The following is a 19,443-nucleotide window of genomic DNA, read 5'->3' on the forward strand; positions in this document are numbered from 1 at the left end:
TGGGTCGAATTCTTCTCTCCCCCCATCTTTCTTTCTTCTTCTTGAATGTGCATGCTTGTGTGCGCTCATCAGAGAGCAAAAGGGTGAGGTATGACCCACCTGTTCCATAACCTTTGCCATATATGTGTGTGATTGCAAAAACCAAAAAATAAGAAGAATACAAGCCAAGGGAGCCGATTCCAAACCAGTTTCATTATTGGGGGGCTTTCTTCGTGATCTAAGAGGGCGTCCACGCGAGTCAGCCTGAGTAAGTCCCTAACCTACCTTTTAAATTCCTCTCTCACCGGTTGGTAACACCTGACCCCGTTTTCTAATGAGACTCTCGAGAGAGCAATCTCACGAACGTCCGGGGTCTTCCTCGAAACCCGAGACACGAGCCACCCGATCCCCTAAGGATCCGGAAGGCGAGATCGAGGCACCTAACAAACGGTGTCTCCAAACCTCCCATGCGTAGGCCTCCTCCAGCTCCAAGCAAAGGCTTCTCCAAGGGCAGCAATTCAACCTCTCACATTGCTTTTTAGGGAGAGAGGGTATGAGGCAAGTGAGGCAAATGGGGGAAACGACGTCGAAAAAGGGGAGGGGAGAGGCTTAAGTACCCATAGTAGGTAGGATTCACTGTGGCTGACGAGTAGGTGAAAGTCATTGTGGTTCACCATGGGCGACGCTGACATATACAGCGCGGTCAAATTTCCCCTTTTCACTCTTGTCACAGCTTACTTCACGCACGGCGATAGCCTCTTACACGCCCGGCGTTACTCATTTTACATGTGGCATTACTCTTATTCACGTGCGACGATAGCCTCTTACATGTGCGATGATTCCTCCATTGACGCGAGCGATGCTCACTTTGTGCACGACGATAATCACTTCACGCACGGTGATAGCCTCTTACACACGCAGCGATAGCCTCTTACATGCACAGCGATAGTCCTTTACACGCACGACGTTGCTCTTCCTCCTCTCTCTTTTACACACATGACGTTAGGCCTCTTTTACTACATTATTGTCGTGCGCATCTCATTGCAGGGAAATTTTATTGTCCTTACATCATCCCCTTATTTGAATGCAGTTTTTAGCACCTTGGTCCCTGATGCCGAAAAAGAGGAAGCAGGTTAATACAACCAATAAAACAGTGGAAATTTTTACAGTCTCAGAGTGGCTCCCGAATTTGTGAAGATCTTCATCAATACTCCCAAAGGCCATTTGCGAAGTTTCAACGTGATCATACATGTCTAAGGCAATGAACACAAAAAAACAATTTCGAAAAAATTTACCTCTAGTACCCTGAAGTGGACCTCGTAACTAGAACTATATTTTTGGTGCATCAAATTGCTGTGGGACCACCGCCTTTAGATCTAACATGGTCCCTATAGGTCAAGTTTCGGCTTAATCGAGCACTTCAAGACAAAGCTATGTGTAAAATAACGAAAAGGGGTGGGTCGCACACTATTCCCGTGTGGCCATATTACACCAAAACACTATTAAAGGTGGTTGTTTTTACAGTCATGGGCAGTGACTTTCGAGGCCAATATCTCACTCGTTCGGAGTCAAATCGTGCTCAAATTTTGTGAATGTGTTCGTCTTGTCAAAACGAGTGATTCGATATATGGTACGCCCCAAGCAGGGAGAAAACGTAGAGGGAAGTCGCTGATCTGTGAAGAAAAGTTGTAGAAAATTCAACAACAGCGTGCCCCACTCTGATGGCCAAATCATGACTCTCACATACCCGATCGGCATGAAACCAATTGCATTATCTGCATCAGGTCCATGGTTATCTCTGATTTGAACCTCGTGTACAATGCATGGTTGGATTTCACTCACAGAGGCATCGAAGCTGCTATAAATTTTGGCCGTCAGATTTCAAGATTCGGGCCAAAAATTCAAGACAACAAAATCTTCATCCAGACACGAAATCGAGTCGCGCTTGTTGCAACATGGCAGCATGCGCAGTGTGATGCAGTGAAAAAACAAAAGAAAAACATCAATGAATGAGCACACTATCGATCCAAAGTTTTTAAGATTCAAGCAAGTTTGAAGTCTCATGATCATGGCTTAAAGTCATGATTCATGGCTCGAAATTGATATCAAATCGATCGCCATGCCGAGCCCTACAAGAAAATACTCATTTTTTGATCAAATAGGCATTAGAACAACCTCATGTCAATCATGGAAGATCAGGTAAGTTATTGAGAAGCAGTAGGGTCTGTTCTAGAATTCCACACATTGTTAAGCAGGGGCAAAACAGTCCTTTTTCACCCATTTTTAGAATTTATTTTGATTCAATTAAATTGTAGTTATCTTCAATTCTAAGTAGTTTTTGGGCGTTCACCCATGTTTGGGCCCTATTCTATATAAGCATGCAAAGCCAAATTGTAAAACAGCCTCGGGTTCATTCTTAAAGATTCAATAAAGACTTCATTTTTGCTTAAGCTTGTGGGTGCGTATTGGAGAGAGAGAGAAGAGAGAAGGAAAGGATCGGTTCCTTTCGGTAAAGTAATTTTCTTTCTCCTCCTCTCTTTCCTCATTTCTCTCTCTTCTTCTCATCTTTATCTCTCTCTTTCTCTCTCCTCTTACTCATCTTTATCTCTTCCTTCTCTCTCCTCCTGCTCATCTCTATCTCACTTTCTCTCTCCTCTTTTTTATCTCTATCTCTCTTTCTCTCTCCTCTTTCTCATCTCTATCTCTCATTCTCTCCTCTTTCTCATCTTTATCTCTCTCTTCTTTTAGCACAGTCGGTAGAGCCTAGTGTTGACTGTATCTTCTCTCTCTTCTTTATATAATACAGTCAGGAAAGCCTTGAACCGACTACCTCTTCTCTCTCTTCTTCGTTTAATACAATCGATGAAACCTATCGTCAATTTCATCTTCTCTCTCTTCTCTATCTAATAAAGTCAGCAAAGCCTAGCATCGATTGCACCTTTCTCTCTCTTCTCATTCCAACCCAGTCGGCGATGCCTAGCGTCGACTGTGTCTTTTCTCTCCTCTCTTCTTAAACACAGTCGGTGAAGCCTAGCGTCGATTACACCTTTCTCTCTCTTCTCATTCCAACCCAACCGATGATGCCTAGTGACAACTGTCTTCTCTCTCCTCATTTCTTAAACCCAACCAACGAATCTTAACACCGACTGTGTTTGTCTCTCTCTACTCATTCCAACCCCGTTGGTGATACCTAGCACCGACTGTCTTCTCTCTCCTCATTTCTTAAACACAGTTGATGAAGCTTAACACCGATTATGTCCATCTCTCTCTTCTCTTTCCAACCCAGATGGCGATGCCTAGTGTCAACTGTGTCTTTCCTTCTCTTTCCCTTTCCAACCCAGCTGGTGATTCCTAGCGTCTACTGTGTCTTTCATTCTCTTCCTCTTCCGATACAGCCGACGATGCCTAGTGCTGACTCTGTCCTTCACCCTCTTTTCTCCTTGCTTCTCTCTTCTCTCACACTCTTCTCCTTCGTTCTTTCTCTTCCTCTCTTTCTTTCTTTTATCTTTCCTATTCTCTTACTTCTTACTCTCTTTTTATGACTTTCACTCTGTCTGTTATCCTTTTGTTTGATTAAGAAGGATTGAGATTAGTCTTTTATGGTAGTCTTGTGGTCTAACAGTAATGTTGTTGTGCTAGAATTAATGTGCCCGCTTTATCGCCACAACAAACTAACCATTGTATTTAGCTAGTCAATATCGGTATTGACGTCTAGTAATAATCCTATTGAGTCGGTCTGAGTTACTGAGCCCATTTTACTAACACACTAGGCAAATTACCCACCAGCTTAATCACTTTGTTGATCTCTCTACCTGGTCAAATTCTTCTCCCCTATCTTTCTTCTCTCATCCTTTCCTTCTTCTTTTGAATGTGCACGCCTGTTTATGTTCACCCAAAAGGCTAGGTGAGGTCCACTGACCCACCTATCTTATAACCTTTACCATATATGTGTGATTGCAGAAAACAAGAGAATACAAGCCAAGGGAGGTGATTCCAAACCAGTTTTATTACTGGGGGGATTTCTTCGTGATCTAAGAGGAAGCCCACCTTTTTCAGCACCTTGAGTCCCCGATGCGGAATAAAAGAGGAAGCCGGTCAATAAAGCTCTGGCATACAGTGGAATTTTTTACAGTCTCAGAATTTCCCCAGAATGGGTTACAATCTTCTTAAGGACTCCAAAAGGCCACCTGCCATGTTTCGTCGCAATTTGATATGTCAACGACAATGCAGACAAAGAAACAATTTCGGAAAAATCTGCCTCTAGCACCCTAAAGATGACCCCATAACTAGAACTAAGTTGCAGAACATTCAATAGCACCACGACCACTCCATCGGCCATAGCAAGGCGTTCTCACATCGGATCGACGATACGCCAGTTCCATCGCATGCATAAGATCTAGGGTTATCTCTGATCCGAATGTCGTACATGATGAATGGTCAGATTCGGCACATGAAGGCGTCATGATTGCTTTAAATTCTGACCGTCAGTGTTCTCGATTCTGGCCAAAACCCAAAACTTGTGAAATCCTCATTCTGGCACGAAATCGAGCTGTGTTTGTTACAATGCGATCATTATGGCATACTCAATGTGATTTAATGAAGAAATCAAAGAAAGCTATCAAGGAACGAGCACACTATCGATCCAAAGTTTCCAAGATCCATGTAAATTTCTAGTCACGTGATCATGGCCTAAAAACGCGATCGGTTGTTCGAAGTTGGAATCAAATCGACCGTCATGCTAAGCCCAACAATAAAGTAAATATCTTTGGACAAAACGGGTGCCTGAGCAACCCCGAATCATCTATGGAAGATCACGCACGTTCTAGGGTAGCAGCAGAGACTGTTTTGGAGTTTTGTGAATTGTTGCGCATGGGCAAGACCATCATTTTGTACCCCTTTTTTAGATTTTTCTTTAATTTAAAATAATTGTAATTATCATGAATTAGGCTAGATATTTGGAATCCACTCATGTTTGGACCCAATTCTATAAATATGTGTGAAACCTAATTGTAAAGGGCTTCCCTTGGCTTCCCCCTCATTTTATGCACTGATCAATAAAATTGGAGATTTTTCTTTAAGATTGTGGGTTCCTCTTGAACAGAGAGTGAGGAGAGAGAAGAGAAAGGCTGGTACCCTTGTGTAAGGTAGTTTATCTCTCCTCTTCTCATCTCTCTTTCTCTCTCCTCTTCTGATCTCGCTTTCTCTCTCCTTCTCTCATCTCTTTCTCTCTCTCTCCTCTCACCTCTCTCTTTCTCTTTCATCCTCTCATCTCTCTCTTTCTCTCTTCTCTTTCTTTCTCTCTCTGCTCTCAACATGCATGACAGTGGGCCGCTTCTTCTTCCTTTTTTTTTCCCTGTTCGCTTTCTTCTCCATTTATGCATGGTGGAGCTTATCGTCCAGCATGATGTCCTCCTATGATACACACAGAGTGCTGGGCCTTAACCCGAGTGGCAGTCCGGACCTCTGTTTGAGTTTCTTCCTTCTGTCATGGATGGTGGAAACTCATTGCCATCTATGCTTCTTCTCTCTCCTCTCTCCTTCATCATGGACTGTAGAAGCCCATCTTTATCCATGCATCTTCTCTCTCCTCATCCTTTTATCATGGACGGTGGAAGCCCATCGTTGTTCATGCATCTTCTCTCTTCTCTCTCCTTCGTCAAGGACGACAGAAGCCCATTGTTATCCATGCACCTTCTTTCGTTTCTCTCACTTGTCATGGATGGCGGAAGCCCATCGTCGTCCATGTTTCTTTATCTTCTCTCTCCCTTATCATGGATGGCAGAAGCCCATCACTGCCCATGTTTCTTCCTCTTCTCTCTCTCTTGCCATGGACGGCGGAAGCTCATCACTGTCTATGTTTCTTCCTCTTCTCGCTCTTGTCATGGACAATGGAACGTCGTCGATGTTTCTTCCTCTTCTCTCACTTATCATGGACGGTAGAAGCCTATCACCGTCCATGTTTCTTTCTCTACTCTCTCTCCAATCGCGGACGGCTGAAGCCCATCGCCATCCATATCTTCCTTCTCTCCCTGCTTTTCTCCCTCTTCCTTTTTCTTTATCTGTCTTCTTTCTTTCTATCAATTCCTATCCTCTTTTCCCTCTTCTCTCTCTCTTCCCTCTCTCTTCTTTCTTCTTCATCTTTTTCTCGTCTTCTTCTCTCTTCTCCCATCTTCTACTCTAGTTTTCTCTTCTTCTCTTTTCACTCTCTTTCTTTTCTTCTGTCTCCTTACTCTTTCTCCTATTTTCTTCTCTCTCTCTTCATCTATTTTCCCCTTTGCCCTCTCTTTCTTTCTCTCCTCTTTCTTTTTCCTCTCTCGTTTGATTAAGGGAGGTCGATATTTTCACAGTCATGGTAGTCCTATCATCTAACAATAATACCATTGTGTCGGTCTGAGTCACCGTACCCATCTTATTGTCACGACAGACTAGCCATCGTGCCAGGCTAGTTGATATTGAATCTGTCATCTAGTACTAATGTCATTGTGTCGGTCTGAGTTATCGTGGCCCTCTTGCTACAACGTCGAGTCAACCACCGACTGGTCTAGCCATTGTGTTAGTGTAGCTGCTTGGTCAACTTCTTCTCTCCCCTTTCTTCTATACTATCTCTTTCTCTTTCTTTTCATTACCCCAACCTCTATCCTCTTATTTTGTCCTTCTTCTCTTGGATGTGCACACCTGTGTACATTTGCCCAAAGGATAGGTGGGGTCCCTTTGCTCACATGTCTTGTAACATTAACCATGTGTGCGTGATTACAGAAACAGGAGAGTACAGGCCAATGGAGCTGATTTCGAACCAGTTGAAGGACTGGGGGGTTCCTTCATGATTCAAGAGGGCGCTCACATGAACCAACCCTAGTAGGTCCCGAACCCACCTTAAATTCCTCTCTCATCAGTTAGTATACATGCCCTTGTTTCCTATCAAGGTTCCCAAGAGAGTAATCTCAAGTCTCAAGTTCCCCTGTAACCTGAGATATGAGCCGTCAGGTCATCCCGACCCGGAGGACGAGATCGAGGCACCTAACCAGCTTAACGACTCCATTGGGGACTTACTGCCCCTTTGTCGGATCGTCCTTCTTTATTTAGTCTCTCATTTTGTTTTCTGCATTGCACACACATGGCTTCAAGGTTCCTTAACCCATTTATTTGGATCGGGGATTTTCTAGTCCCTGTATTCGCGAGCGTCCCCCAAGAATGAGTTTCTCTAAATTTTTTCCCAAGTTTCTTCTTGAGAAAAGACCGAGTGTCTAGCTCCCAGGTTCTAACTAGATAGGCGTGAGGAGGGATTTAAAGGTCCCTAACTCCCCATCTCCTGGCTCTGATGGAACCAACACCAAAGCAGTTTGCATTAGTAGCACATCTGCTACCATTCCTAGCACGCACCTTGTAACTGACAAGTCACTTACTCGTCGTATTGTCGAGGAACGCCGAAAGGCTACCTAGTCCCTTGCTGTAAAAGGCAGAGGAGTTGCCATTGCTCTTGTGGGTCACTGTAAGGCTACCCCCCACATTCCTCCATCATCTTGGGTCTCTATGCTTAGAGGTTCAACACATAAAGGGGGAGACATTGAGGCCTCCACCTCTCTCACACACACACTAAGACTTATGTGTCATCTACTCTTGAACCATTATGTTACCTCAAGTCAGCATTTCGGATCCGGCCTCCTCGGGCCAGGTCCTGTACACGCTATGCATGTGAATCCCACCACTCAGGGCAAAGCCATCGCTACGCCAACCTAAGTACATGGGAGACGACCCCCTCGTTCTCCCACTCAGTACATACAAGCTCACTCTGTAAGGGCCAAGCTTCTTCCTCTTTCCTTACATACACCTGCTCATAGCTCTCGGCCTCCTAAAGCCAGATCACTTGTTCGAGCCCGGGCTGACCCCCAAGTCACCCGTAGTCCTTCTTCAAGGGGTGAACATATGCCGCCTTCTCAAATAGTTGTTCCTCTCTCTCGAGTCAGACACCATTATGAGTTGATCCTTCCCTCTCTTGCCTCGTCCCTTTTGTGCAAGCACCTCAAGCCTTGATACTCGAAGACCTTCCCCAATAGTACCATCTTGAACCAGCCCCATCATCTCGATCATGCCTCTAGAGCTCATAAGAGAGCTCGGGGAAAAGACGTGATGGGAGATCAAGTCCTTCATCCTCCCCGCCCTATGTTGACCCCAATTCCTGGCCCACACCCATTGCTTCACTTAATGGAGACGACTCTCTCATGTGCAAGAAAAGCTGATCAGCCGCAGTCCCGATCACAGTTCTGGTACGAGGTCCATCAAAGCCTTAAGGCCAAGCATGAAAGGGATCTACAAATCCTGATTCGAGAAGCCAACAAAATAGTCGGGGCACCTAGCTCCGATCACCCTCTTCTCAATAACCCCTTTCACCCTCTTCAAATGACAAAGCTCGAAGAAGAGGTGCGAGAATCCTGCACCGTGATCAGTGTCATAGAAGATGACCCAACCCCTCCGCAGCCACGGTCTCAAGACCCTCAAGAACCAGTCCTCACACGATCAACATATAAAGCTCGAGAACCAGTCCTGACCCCTTGCTGACCGATCTGCCACGTGTGACCCACCAAGCTTAGAAGCCTTCCACTGCATCTCAGGCTGACCTCCCTGGAGAAATGGTCAGCGTGATAGTTGTAAATGAACTTAACGACTCTCAAGAAGAACGCATGGATAGGTTCGAATAGATGGTGTAAGCAATGATGGAGAAAATTGACCACATGGAAACCATGCGACAACCGGCTAACCATGAGGCCAACTCCCATCATTCGGATGATGCAGCTCCAAGGCAGCCTCCTCCTCTTGCTGCCTCACAGGACAATTCCATCCCACACTTCATCTCACAGGCAGACATCGATGCTATGGTAACTCACAGCCTGAAAGACAGACAAATCCCAGGTATCCTGGGTGCAACGCTTTACCAAAAGTCGTATCCCTGCTACATTGATCAGGTTCCATTTCCCACACTAGCGTATCACCCATTTCCAAGCAGCATGTCAAGAGACGACGGCTGATGGGAGACTCCTCCTCTATCAGTTCGTTGAAACTCTTGATGGCCCAACCTTCAATTGGTATACTCGGTTGCCCCCAAATTCAGTACATACTTGGAGGAAATGAAGAAACTGTTCCACCAATGCTTCTATGAGGTCGAGAGTAAGGTTCAAACCATCAAAGTTCTCACCTTGACCCAGGAGTTGGACGAACCCGTGGACCAATTCATAGCAAGATGGAGAGATTTGGCTTCGCACCATCCTAATCCCATGCCTGAGAAGGAAGCAGTCCAGACCTGGTGCGAAACATGCGACCTAAGATCGCTTTACATGTTGAGGCCTCCAATCTAACATCCATGTCAGTGTTGATCTCTAACGCAGTTCACATAGAAAGTTTGTCGCACCATCGTGGTGGGTCACGACAACAATCATCAAGCTCGAGAAATAACCGAGGCAACGATAATTCTGGAACAAACGCCCCGGGCAATCAACAAAATGGAGTGATTAATGTGTCCTTCACTGTGAGCGATTCAAAGAAGGCGGCCTCTCAGACTTTTGACCTCTCCAAAGGTGTAGGCACAACAAAGACGGCGCCTCAGGCAGGCAAGCAGCAGCAATCATACAACAGGGTAACCCCACCTGCGAACCTTAATCGAGATGATTATTGGGTCAGGCATAAGAATAAATTCTACCCTTTTGAAAAGGAATGGGTTCCCTCGCTACTCTGATTACTACTGGAGAAAGACATGATCGATCTTCCTGAGACTAAGTTCCCTGAGCAGGTTGGACTTGAAACACATGCAAATGATTGTTCTTATCATCGGAGGATAAACCACTCCATAGAGGAATGCTACACATTAAAAGACATTATCGAAGGCCTGATCCAGAAGGGTCAGATAAAGCTCGAAGAGCTAAAGAAGGCATTCGGGGTAGTAGAAGCTTCCCACATGGTGACAGTCCACGAGGACGATTAAGCGCTCGATCTCCTTCATGCTTTATTCGTCATGATGCTTGAAGAAGGCCTCATTACACCAAAGCCGGCAAGGCAGCCCAACGCCTTGCTCAAGAACTGAGAACCATTGGTTCCCATACCATTAGATGTGGGGCCACGACCTGAGTGAGTGCTCCAATTTTCATGACATAATCGTGAAGAAAATATAGGGATGCCAAATGCTTGTAACGTTTCAGAACGTAATCCCCAAATCACTGCTCCACCGATGCGAGAGGGCCTCCCAATACAAGACTCGAGTAATGATGATTCATGTCCGGCTGAACCCTCAACTTCTCAACCGTAGAGAATCTACCAGGGGCAAACCAGACTCAAGTATCTAAAGCGAGAGGCAATTCGTTAGGCTAAGGTTGTTCACAAACCTAGCGAGAAGAATCAAGTACTTTCAATGAAAGATAGGAGGTGACGGGCCCCAAGGGCTCCTCGCCGAAAGAATAAGGTGTCTCAACCACTGGTTGAGCAAGAATTTCTTAGTCCTCTTCCTCCCTTACCAACCTTACAACATTTCATCCCTAGCACGATCATTCACCAAAAGGGCATCCCTAGGTCATCTCCTGCTCAAGGCACTTCCAATGAGGGTGACAACATTAAAAGCACCCTCCAATGGTCTAAGTAGGGGAAATACCTAAAAGACTCCTTACACACATCCAACCCTAGTGGTGACGTAAACCACTGCCCAGATCGATCCAATGAGGGGAATGACCTTAAAGCTCCCTCACCTACTAACCCCTCTTCTTCGTTCTCTACTTCTTCTTCTTCGTCGTCTTCTACTTCTTCCTCTTACTCTTTTATGTCTCCTATAGGTACAATCTTGAAGTGTCCAGACTTTGAGGCTCTTGAAAAAGAACTCAATGGAACCAGCATAAGTAGAATGCACCGTGGCGGATAAGAAAGATGCTAGCTCAGGCAGCTGGATTCTTGCCAGTCGTTGACGCTCTGGCACCTCGAGCCCAGTCAGTGCCATCTTCTTCTGGAAAGTGCAAGAAGTCAAAGCCAAAGAAACCCCAGTGACCCTCTAAGTCTGACTTTGAGAAGAGGCTGAGAGAATCAAGAGGGCAGTGCTTCTATTCTCAAGAAGCCTATCATATGATGCAGATCTCAGAAGCATCACCTAGCACGGGGCAAATGAGCATGAGATCGGGAAAAACATTGCAACCTCCATCTCAGAAGCCAAGCATCTTGAAATCTCCTAGTCCTCCACTTCTTCCTCAGCCAAATACCCCAAATAATTTACTCATCCTCAAGCTACCTGAGCTCTTTCGTCTCCCAAATACCCTAAACAATCCACATATCCTCCAATTCACTGGGATGCCTCCGATCCCATATACTCAACCACTTCCAAAGCCTCAACCTCAGACCTCCACTTCTCTTAGACAAATCTCTATAACCAAATCCACCCAAACTAAACCGGCTGCACAACTAAGCCAGCTGGCACACCAAAATAAACCTCTCCCACCTAAACCTAACCTTCAACCTCCCATACTTCTTACACCCATGGTGGACACAGGGGAAAATCAAGAAGGCTCTCATTAGGTGCTGGATGTCTACACAATCACTGAGTTGCAACCATCCCAAGTACCTCAGAGTGAACTCCCTCGACCCGACACATCAGCCCTGCTCGAAGTTGACCCTTTCATAGGCAAACAGGCTGAAGATATAAAGGCCATGCTCTATAGCAAACCCTAGCTAGAAGAAGAAACGTCAGGAGTATGGGTGTCTTCATTAGAGGTTAATGAGAAGACCTCTGAAGACAACTATGAGGAGTTGCAAGAGGCCCGAGAAGAGTGGGAAGAAGGTGGTTAAGCCACAACAGATGAACTCAAGGAGATAAATCTAAGGGATGAAGCTGACCCCAGACCCACTTTCATATCGGTAAATATGTCGTAAGAGGAGAAAGAGAATTTTATTGCCTTTTTGTGAGCAAACCAAGACGTCGGCGCCTGACATTACCATGAGATTCTTGGTTTAGATCCCCAAGTCGCAATCCACCGCCTCAGTCTAGATCCATCCACTAAGCCTGTCAAGCAGTAATTAAGGAGGTTCAGGCTAGATCTTGAAATGCAGATCGATGTTGAAGTGACCATACTCAAGCAAGCAAGCTTCATTCGTTAAGTCAAGTAACCAAAGTGGCTGGTGAATGTTGTTCCAGTCAAGTAGAAAAATGAGCAAATTAGAGTCTGCATCGACTTCTGTGATCTGAATGCCGCTTGCTTGAAGGATGACGTCCCGTTGCCAGTTACGGAGATGCTCATTGACTCCACAGCTCACAGTAAGATATTCTCCTTCATGGATGGATACTCCGAGTACAACCAGATATGGATGATGCCAAAAGATGAGGAAGCTACTGCATTCTTAACATTAAAAGGTGCCTTATGCTACATCATGATGCCCTTTGGGCTAAAGAATGCTGGTGGCACATTTCAGAGAGCAATGACGACCATCTTCATGGATATGATGCATAAAGAGGTCGACTGTTATGTGGATGATTTGGTGGTGAAATCATAAAAGAAAGAAGCTCATATGCAAGACCTCAAAAAGGTGTTCAAACTATTACGCCTTTGTCAGCTCATGATGAACTCGTTAATATGCACTTTTGGAGTGAGTTTAGGAAAGTTCTTGGGGTTCATTGTTAGACACCGAGGGCTAGAAATTGAGCCAGTCAAGATCAAGGTGATCCAAGAAATGCCACCACCAACTACACTGCGAGAGCTGCGATCTCTTCAAGAGCAATTGGCGTACATCCACAAATTCATCTCCAACCTCTCAGATCGCTATAAGCCTTTTACACACCTGTTGAAGAAAGATACCCTATTCATCTAGGATGAAGCATGCCAGGCAGGGCTTGATAACATCAAGCAGTATTTGCTTAACCCTCTAGTGCTCTCCACACCGGTGTTGGGAAGACCTCTCATCCTGTACGTGACCGCTCTCGACGAGTCACTTGGGGCACTATTAGCACAAAACAACGATGAGGGGAAAGAAACCTCACTGTACTATCTTGGCCGCAGGATGCAAGGGGTCGAGAAGAATTATCCCCCTATAGAGAAGATGTGCTTGGGCCTAATCTTCATGGTACAAAAGCTCTGTCACTATTTACTTGGTCATGAAGTGAAACTCATATCAAAAGCTTACCCTGTAAATTTTCTCATGACACGCCCATGCTTATAAGGACACCTGGCTAAGTGGGCATTATTGCTTATGGAATTCAACATCGCATATGTACCACAAAAGGTTGTCAATGGTCAAGCCCTCACTGCTTTTCTTACAGCATATACCGTACCGACAGAATCTACTTTATCAAGTGAATTCCCTGATGAAGAGGTATTCTATACAAAACTTTCCCACTCGTGGGAGATGTACTTCGACGGTGCCTTCCAATCTGATTGCGGAGGTGCTGGAGTGGTGTTAATGACTAGGAAAGGAGGGATACTTCCTCTATCCTTCTCTCTCACGGAAGGCAGTTCCCATAACAAGGCTGAATATCAAGCCCTTATAATTGGGTTAAAGATTGCCTTCTATCTAGACCTGGAGCAGCTCAAAATCTATGGCGACTCTGAGTTGGTCATTCAATAGTTGAAGGGGACTTATGATGTGAGAAAGGACACTCTCAAGCTTTATCATGATACTGCAAAATCATATATGTCTCAGTTCGATGATGTGTCCTTGACTCACATCCCCAGGAGATTAAACTCACCGGCTGATGCACGTGCAAATCTTGGAGCTACAATTCAATTGTCCTCCCCAGGGCTTACACCTGTCTGGGTGGCAGAGTGGAGACACATTGACCTGAGAATCGAGGTTGATACAGATGATGAAAGAATCCTCTTTCCTAAGTGCCCTCCTTACCCATTCAGGGCACTCCTATCAGCCAAAGAGGTTATTAAAGCTGAGTAAGAAATGGCGCAAAGTCAGGGAGCTGATATTAAAAACTAGGAACCAGAGTTCTTTGATCGAATATGTGCAGAAATTGAGTAGGTGATAGATTGGAGAGAGCCCATCATCAATTTCATAAAGTATGGTAGACTGCTTGAAGATCGTACTGAGAGCAATAATGTGCGCCGAATGTGTACCAAGTAAACCCTCCTCGAAGGGGATATTCTCTTCCTCGAATCTTTTGATGGAATTCTTCGAATATCTGTAGATGCACAAGAGGCAAATAAGGTGCTGGAAGAAGTACACTCAGGCATCTGTGGACTGCATCAGTCTGGCCATAAGCTCTACAAATGGATACGCATACTGGGGTACTATTGGCCTTCGATGACTTTCGACTCCTTAAACTATGCCAAGAGGTGCCAGGTGTGCCAAATGCACTCGAGCCTCATACATCAGCCTACGCTGCCCTTACACCCTACTGGCATCATGGCCCTTTTTACAATCAGGTATGGACATTGTAGGGCCTATCGACCCTCTTCTGCAATGGGTCATGTCTTTATTCTGGTAGCGACAAATTATTCTCAAAAGCAATCACACTCAAGAAAGTTCCTGGAACTACAGTGACCAATTTTGTGCAGCATCATATCATATACTGATATGGGGTGCCTGACCTGATTATATTAGACAACGGCCCTCAATTCAGAAGTCAATATGATGATCTCTTGGTTAACTAGTTCAGTTTCAAGTTGAAGTACTCGACTATGTACCACCCTTGGGTGAATGGCCTAGCCAAGGCTTTCAAGAAGAGTCTATGCAGTGTTTTAAGGAAGGCAGTATCAAAGACAAAGAAGAACTGGCATGAAAAGCTTCTCAAAGAACTGTGGGCATGAAAAGCTACTCGAAGCACAGTGGGATTATCGCACCACCACGAGAAATGCCACCGATTCCACTCCTTATTCCCTGGTCTATGGGGGTGAAGCAGTCTTACCCCTTGATATTCAACTCCCCTCAGTGAGGGGCCATACATCAGGGACTGCCTGAGATGAGAGAGTCAAGCTTCGCTATCAACAGAATCTCTAACTATCAACCAAAGCCAATTATTAGAGAGGTTACAAATCTCTTGCATCTGAGGAAAAGAGAATGGTTGCACCAAAGCGCTGCTCTTGCATGGACGGTTACATGCCAAAAAGCTGCTCTCGCGTCGAGGGAAGGTAGAAGGGTTTTAGATCGAGTATATCATACATACAAAAAAAACTCTTCTGGCAAGCAAGTAGCCTATGATGGAGAGCACGCCCTCTTTACGGTGAGCGCCCTTCCACAGAACAACATGGAATTCACTGTTGCCCTGGAGGACTTGGCTTCCAATTGTTTATGATGGAAATACGACAGATCTTCCGACGAAGATCTCTCAGATCTTAATACCTTAAACTGATAAAAATATGTGATAGAGAAAGTGGGACAAATCGAATTTTGATCTGCGGCTAGATCTGCTCGAAAATGAGCAGATCTACTCTCAGATCTGTGGCAGAGCCAGCATGATCCAGAACATCAAAACATGATTTTAAAGAAGTGAACATATCAAAATAATCAAAATTTCAAAACCAGTAAACGAAGAAGAAAGATGAGGGAAGAAGATGTTACCAAATCGAACTAAATGGCTCGAAACTCCCAAGCCTTCGAGGCTCGCCCGTATCAAAATCGACGTCCTCTTTGTCTCTCTGACTTGGATGTTGACCAGCAGATCTCTGATGTAAAAGGGTTGTTGTGCCCTGGAGATGGTTTTAGAACTAGGGCTGTTGTGCTCTAGAGATCTAAGGTTTTTAAGCTTAGGGTTAGGGTTAGGGTTTTCTCTTTGAAGAAGTCTGTCTATCTCTAAAGCAATAGACTAGGGTTTCAATCTTCCTCTATTCAAATGGCCACCAAAAATAGATTTTATAAGGACCGTAGATCTACTGAGAAGGACAACTATCCATAACCAACAGATCCCCTAGTCAAAAATTATGTTTTTAGGGGTCGGATTTGGGCGACATACCTAGTGTCACCCAAACAAATTTGGTAAAAATCATAAAAAATGGTTAGAAAATCAGAACTTGGAAGGAAATTTCACTTTGGACCAAAAAGGGCTGAGCGACACTACCTGGGCAACACCACTCGTGTCGCCCAGTCTAGGATGGGTGACACTACTCGTGTCTCCCAAACCAAATGGTATCCAAATTGACATCTATCACTTTAGGTGTGTTCCTCAGCCTATTTTGAAGTTGTGTTCCTCAACCTATTTTGAAGTTCTCAGAGAAAACTTGGGTCAAACGGAGTTTTTTACTATTTTTAATGATTGTTTTGGTAAAACAAGGCATTTGAAGGATTCTAGGTCAAAACAGGGTATCTGCAGGGTTTTGGGTAGGTAAACTAGTTTTAGGTCACAGGGTTGGTTGTGTAGAGTATGGATTTGGGTTTACTAGGACAAGTGTTGTTCTAAGGGTTCAAGAACCATAGAATTTGCCAAATTTAAAATGGGGTATCTACAATTACCCCTCTTTGGCACTCCCTATCCTTCGAGCGACAGGTGAGTGACAAAGAAGGGACAGGTGAGTGCCAAAGAAGTAGACACTTTGACGTTCCTTGCCCTTCGAGGGGCAGGTGAACATCAAAGATAATGCATACATTTTAAATTTATTCATGAGGTCATGTTGTCAGAGGGCACACCAACTAATCCCTCCAAGTCATTGCGCTCACCGAGCTCACCCACCTAGGTCATTTTTCCTCCTAGGGTTTTCGACGTGAGATGTTAGTAAATTACACAAGCTTGAAACTTGAGTTGGATTTTCTGGCCATGCCACTTAACTTTAGGGGTTTCACAGTTTGATTTTTTTTTAACCCTACATTTTCTTTGATTTCCTTAGGGTTTTCTAAGTTTTTCTATGGGAAAAGGTTTCCTGTAGGAAGAGACTTGTCTGGTTGATTCCAAAGAGAGAGACGAGGCAACAACGAGGTAATCGTGGCAACACAGTAATCATCATATACAGGTGTCCAAGCTTCTTCTTTTTAGAAGTCGTTTTAGAGGTTTTGAAAGTAGGGGGAGATTTGAAATAGAATCCGGAGCAAGGACAGGTTACAATTTTAACAAAGAAATTAAAGTTTTTTGAAAACACAAGAAATATAGTGAAAATTTTGAAAAGAGAAAGATATTTCAAAAAACAAGGTTGGCTAGGAGTTTCAACTCTTGCAACCATAGAAGCCACTAAGCAGTTTAGCGTCATTCAGCAATGGACCATACACCCGACCCTTTATGTCATATGGGGCGAGGCGAAATACACCCTACCCTTTTACGTCAAATAGGGCTAGATGGAATACACCTGACCTTTTACATCATACGAGGCTAGACAGAGTACACCCAACCCTTTTACATTATGTGGGGGTAAAAGCCAAACTAGATCCCTAGAAACTACAAAATTGAGTGGGGGAAATTTTGAGAAAACATTTTTTGGCAATACTAGTGGTGTCACCAGGGCGGCACTGTTGGGGTTTCCCCCAAAAAGAAGATTTGTTTTTCTTTATTAAGTGGAAACATGGGGAAATGAGAAAAAAAAGGTTTTTTGGTTAAAATATTTGGGCGACACTAGTGATGTCGCCCTCACAGGTGGGGCGACACTAAATGTGTCATCCCTATCAGGGCCTTCGTCTCAATACAAGCATCTATATTCTTGCGACTGCGTAAGATTAACTTTTTCAAGGAGGCTACCCTTCTGATTTCTTTCTCGTGATGCAGCACTGTCAACCACCAGTTCTCCAACTCGTTTAGAGTTGTATCAAAATGAGAAAGCACCTCTGGCGCCACCCCGACTGCAGTAGTCCCAGCAAACTCCCTCAGCCTGGCCAAACCTTCTCCCAGCTCATTGAAAGGTAGCTCTCTCAAGCTCTAAAGGCCTGCTCTAAGCATGCCTTCAATCATGCTGGAAACACCACAAAAAACTGACCTGGACTGTGCTGCTGAGGCCACCATTGCAGAAGACACCTCGACCTCAAGAACCGGGCTTGTTGAAGTGATAGCCATCTGAGCCACTTGTTCCTCTGAAACGAGGGCAAAGCCTAGAGCTTCTTGCCTGTCCTGCTCATAGACAACTCTGGTCTCAATCTGCACAGGCTCTTCGAGGCCAGCCTTGCTGTCTTGACCCTCTCTTACGGGGACCTCCACTTCTGTCTCAATAGGCTGGAGAGGAACCTGTTCGCTTTGCTCTTCACTATCCTGAGCTACCACCTCAGCATCACCAAGTTCAAGAATTGTCCCTTCTCTTTGGCCTTCGGTACCCGACTCACCCCTGGTAATAGCTTCCTCCACTTAGTCCTTGCCTTCAACAGCCATAATTTCGGCCACAATGAGCTCGACCCCCTCATCTTTGTGACTAGGGACCATAGGAACAACAACCTCTTGGTGCTCGGGCACGTCATCAACTTCAGGCTCTTCTTCTTGAGCCGCAGCTCCTGCCTTGGTCAGGGCACAAAACCTCTCATGCATGGAGGCCACATCGACATTTGAGCACTTATCTGGAGCAGTTGCTTCGGGGATTTCATCCTCCTCAGTCTCCATCCTAGCTGCCTTTGACTCAGGAGCTGCCCTTAGACTTGAGGGCTCCTCCCTAAGATTCAGAGTCCCCTCTGGATCAGAAGCAATGTTAATAGGCTCAGAGATCTCTGCGTTGTCTGCCTCGGTTTCTGAAGAAAAAGAAAACATTTTAGCAGAAGAAAAAGATGGTTCAAAAAGCACAAATGGGGATATTAGAAGAATTCTTAAAAGATCATAAGAGGAAGGGCTACCTCTTGGTTTTAACACCACATGGAGCTTTTTGCTCTTCTACCTCCGAGTACGCCCACTACTTGAAGATGCTACACGAGTATCTGAAGTAGTCGGGCGCTTTCTTTTCTTTCCCCTTGCTGGAGTGGGAGCTACCACCTCAGATCCACCCCTTTGAGGAGGCCCTCAAGCCAATTTTCTGTGAGGACTGCTCCCGATTAGGGCATTCAGGTCCTATGGTGGGCGCTTCTCATAACGAGGGACCTGTCGCCCCTCATCCCATTCAAAGATCGAGCTAAGATTGTCGAAGACGCTCCAAGTCATTGTCTTCATCGCAAGGAACTCTGGCGAGGCCTCGTCAACTGCTATCCCAGTAGGAGGGATAGTCTAAGACGAATACCTCACCAGGAGCAGGAGCATCTTCCAGCCTCCTTTACCGGGTGTCCTGGCGTCAGTTGCCATTCACTCCTTTTCAAGTGTGGTCCTTCTCCCATAGCCCTTACTGGTGATTCTCCACCAGTTTGCATATGCCTTGGTTGTTCGGACTCTCCTACCGAACTGAGGTAGCACGTATTTGCTGGTCTCTGTCATTTCAAGATACATGGACCAAGCAGTTCATATATGTTTCGGCAACCAACACTCTCAGAATGTTCTGAGATCCTCTGGCCTCCCCTTATACACCTTACTTCGACGCTTCTCAAAGAATACCGAGAAGGGGTAGCTTCTGTCAAGCCTGTGCTGACGGGCAAAGGGGTGGGGGAAATATCCCTCTAGCCAAGCACTATGTGGAGTCG

This window comes from Amborella trichopoda, chromosome 9 (genome assembly GCF_054954075.1).
Source record: "Amborella trichopoda isolate Santa Cruz 75 chromosome 9, AtrichopodaSantaCruz75HAP2 v2.0, whole genome shotgun sequence".
In the NCBI taxonomy this organism is placed as follows: domain Eukaryota; kingdom Viridiplantae; phylum Streptophyta; class Magnoliopsida; order Amborellales; family Amborellaceae; genus Amborella; species Amborella trichopoda.